We start from the raw sequence: 4,138 nt of genomic DNA on the forward strand, positions 1-4,138 counted from the left end.
TTGTCCTGAGAGGAGCGAGGTGTGTCCTCGAGAAGATAAGGGGAATTCAGGCCTGCAAGGCCTCCAGGAGGCCTCTGCCTACCTGTTCAGGCCTTCTCCTTTCCCCTCTTCCAGAAGTGGTCCAGCTATATGGTTCTCTCAGTCCCTTCAGGGGCCGACCTCCCTCCCACCCCAGCTCACACTGGGAAGCTCTTCACTGTCATCCCTTCTTCTCAGCCTCAGCCTAGTTTATTCCTATGTAGTCTTTCGTCTTACCTCACAGGTCACTCTCTCAGCAAAGTGGTCCTACATTGGCCCTCTACCTTCTCATCCAGATTCCCATGTTATGAGCATTTATAGCACCCAGGACTTTTCCGTGGAGCACCTATCAAGGTTTTCATTACATGTATTTATGTGTTTGGTTATTCATATCTATTTCTCCCACTAAACTCTAAGCACTGAAGCCAGAGTTCATGCTATTTTGCTCATCATTGTGTCCCCTCACCTAATAGCCTTTGGCACATTCAAGAGTATAGGTGCTTCACAATTTAGTCTTTCCTAAATAGGTAAGTGCACACCTGAGATAAGCGATGGTTGCAAGGTAAGTTTCCTGGGTTTTGTGGGCTTTTTTCTAGCATGGTTAGTATCTTTGTGCTTCCCTGAGAAGTAGAAGCTTAATTCACCACGAGCCTCTGTTCTCCATTTTTGTCTAATGATTTGAGTTGGGATCCCTAAAAATGATGAAGCTGTACGTGGCAGCCACCCCAGAACTGTTTTAGTGGAGAAATTAAGATTCTTCCCACCCTTCCTTGAGAACAGGACTGTTGTATTACTAGTGCTTTACAGTCCAGGTAGCTTAGAGTCCAGAGAGGAAAGTCAGAGAAGTAAACAGGTAATCCGATAAAATGAAATTCTATAATGGTGTAAGCACAGGCACGAAAGGGGACAAAAAAGAGGCTCTTATCCAGGCCTTGGGGGCATCTGGAAGATTTTTGTCAAAGGTGATTTCTACACTAAGTCCTGAAGAAAATGTAAGAGGTAGACAAGAGAAAGGAATGGGGGTGGGGTAGAGAGTTGAGAGGAAGAAATAATCAAAAAGGTCCAGAGGTGAGCAAACATATAGAACTTAGAGTGGGGAAATGAGGAAAATTCAAGATGTACGTGGGAACAAAGTGGCAAGAAGTGAATCTGGAGGGACCATGGTCAGGGTCCCATATTTTGAAGTCTATGCAGAGTCTACAAAGGGTTTTTAATAAGGGAACGACCCCATCGGATTTGCCTTTTAGAAAGATCTTTAGGTTTACAGTGTCTGAAACTCTAGGCACCAGACACTAGGACTAGAACTGCTTTGCCTTGGAAGTCAGTTTCTCTTGACTACACCACTCCTTCTGAGGAGTGTTTGGAAGGAGAGAGGCAAGTCCCCAGATCATGCCAACAGCCGTAGGCAGAGGGTGGGCAAGTGAATAGATGTATGGCTATGTGTTGGTCATAGGTATGTGAATGTTTAGTTTTTTTCATTTAGCTTGTGAGAGAAGCACTGTAGGAAGTAGTTAACAGGACTTGCTCTAGGTTACCAGCAGGTGAGCTTGGGAAAATTTTAACCTCTGTTTCCTCATCTGAAAAGTAAGAATATTAATAATTATGAACTTTCACTGAGCACTTATATGAATAGGGTTAGTATTAATATTAAGTGGGATAATACATGTAAAGTGTTCTAAACAGTTCTACTTATGAAGTAGATATTTCCCGCATTTTACAGATGAACCTTTGATCCATTTTACTCATGATGAAACTGAGGCTCAGAAAGGTTTCTTTCCCAAGATCATACAATTAGTAAGTGACGGAGCCAGGACATGTATTCACCCAATTTCTCCCTTAACTTAGAAAGTTCCTTCTGACCCATTCATTCAAGATGGATATGGAGGCAACACAGCCAATTTTGCATTGACTGAGGGAAAAAGAGAAGGCTTTCAGCAGGTTGGAGATCATTTTGGTCAGTTCTGGATAAGTGCATAAGTTAGGACACTGGGTTCAAGTGATAGACACCTACTGGAACTAGCTTAAGTAAAACACATAAACACTATTCTAGAGGATATACCAGTGCTCCGTGGAATGCAAGGGCAAGAACACAGCGACCTCAGGAAAGGATTTGAATGAAGGTTCAGTTCTCAGATTTCATCTTCCACTTCAGCTTGGAACCTGTTTTCTCCTTTTCTGTAGTGTACATGGTAGAATAAAGAGCTATGAACATCTTGCAAGTTTATATGTTGCAATCTACTCGTTTAGTCCCTGAGTTTTCACTTTAAATTCCCCAGGAACAGCCTTTGGCCTAACCTGGATGAGATGCCCATAAAAGCAGAGCCACACAGCACACATATGGTTTTGCTGGGACAACATCTTTGCACCCCCTTCTCATGGGAGAACCAGTTACAGGGGTAAGCTGGGTGACAGCTCAACAGATGTACATTAAAGGAAGGAAGGCTCTCACTGTCACAGTTTAGATTTTCCTCTGCCCTTCCCCACTTTCCAATTTTGTTAATATATCTCATTTTCTCCTACATCAAGTATCGATCCTACCATTCCTCACATTCTGGGAATAAAATAATTTCCTTTTGGGGATAGAAAGAAATTTGAGAGACCATCAGGTAGGTGCATATATAAACCTCCTAAGAGGTGACTTTTGCCCAGTTTTTTAACAACGTCAAGAAAAGTAAATCTCACGGTCACTGGCACCTCACAATTTTGTTTACTAGGCCAAGAAATTCCTCTTCACAAGAAACTAATTCCTTCTGCTGTATGTAAGTCCATTTCCTTTCTCAGACTTCAAAGAGTGATACACAGCTCATCAGAATTTGCTTTAAAGGGATTATCAAGCCTTTGAAAAATCCCCTCAGCATTCTCTTTACCAAACTAAAAATTACAGCCACTTTAATCCTTCTTAAAGTATATCTAGTTAATATAGTCATGAGGTCAGTAGAATCATTTGTATAGAAAAGTATGAATATTAATCGCTGGCAGCTTTTCTCTAGACCTGCTCTATATATCTTATTATAGAGGCTAAAACTGAACACAGTACTCTCCAAATCAGGATAAATGATAAGTAAGGGGCTAGGCTGGAGATAGTGGGGGAAGGGATTCAAGAGGCTTTCACTGAATCCCTGCACGAATTACAGCTGAACCTCCATGGACTTGAAAGGTTGTCCAGCAGCTACTTGCTCCACCAATCTCTGCCATACTCTCTTTGTGGGCCAGATTCCTTAGACTGTTGGTTCTGCTTACCTGTGGCTCAGGATCAACATACCGCCTTCTCTGATACAGTACCACCCAACTGACTGGCTCAACTCCCACCCTCGGTCCAACCAGCTGTGGATGGGAAGGCAGGTCCATCCAGGCCTGTGAAGAGACAAGTGCAAAATGAAATTTTTCTTTCTTGTGTATAATGCACAAGATACCATGACAGCAATGATTGCAAGGAAGCTTTTCTTACATATCTACTCATGGTCCCTTATGAATCACCTCCTAATACTTTTAGAATGATTCCATTTCTTAACCTTTATGCCAAATTTTCATGATCACTTAATTCTGAAGATTTTCTAATTTTTTTTTTACTACAGTTATTTAGAAATATGCTTTAAAATATCCAAATATATGTAGTAGGAGCAGGATTACTTCGAGTGGGATTACTTTATATATACATATATACATATTTTCCATACGTATATGGAAAATTTTGTTTCAACATTACCTAAGGAGGTACAGATACAAATCTGCAGTCATTACTAGTTCATTAAATTTTAGTGCAATTAAATGCCTTGTCAAAGTTTTCTATTGGAAATGCTGTGCCCAGATAGTTTTTATGGCTCTACCCATTCCTCCTGTTTACCACTTGACTTTATTAATTTACTCCTCCCTCTTCTCAGGTTTGCCCAGGCTGGCTCAATGCTATCAGACTGAAGCTGTTGTGAAAGGCTTCAATTCCCTATGCTCCCATGATAAATCTGTGTTACTGTGGGAAAGGAGATAAGCTAATACATGGTGCTACTTGGGGGAGGGGGGATTTTTATGTAAAATAGCTATTTTAGTATTTCATCATCTTTTTTTCAGGAATATTAAAACAATGTTCATAATTTATAGGCAACATCTGAATTTTGCAAAACCT

General features: G+C 40.9%; 1 long non-coding RNA gene across 1 annotated transcript; it reads right to left on the minus strand.

The window, feature by feature from the left end:
- Positions 1 to 1,407: 1,407 nt before the first annotated feature.
- LOC129392582 (uncharacterized) lies at positions 1,408 to 3,353 on the minus strand. Its single transcript, XR_008618766.1, has 3 exons — positions 3,259 to 3,353; positions 2,078 to 2,193; positions 1,408 to 1,595 (listed from the first exon to the last, which is right to left on the minus strand). It is a non-coding gene; the product is annotated as an uncharacterized lncRNA (long non-coding RNA).
- Positions 3,354 to 4,138: the final 785 nt, after the last annotated feature.

This window comes from Physeter macrocephalus, chromosome 11 (genome assembly GCF_002837175.3).
Source record: "Physeter macrocephalus isolate SW-GA chromosome 11, ASM283717v5, whole genome shotgun sequence".
NCBI classification, from domain to species: Eukaryota; Metazoa; Chordata; class Mammalia; order Artiodactyla; family Physeteridae; genus Physeter; species Physeter macrocephalus.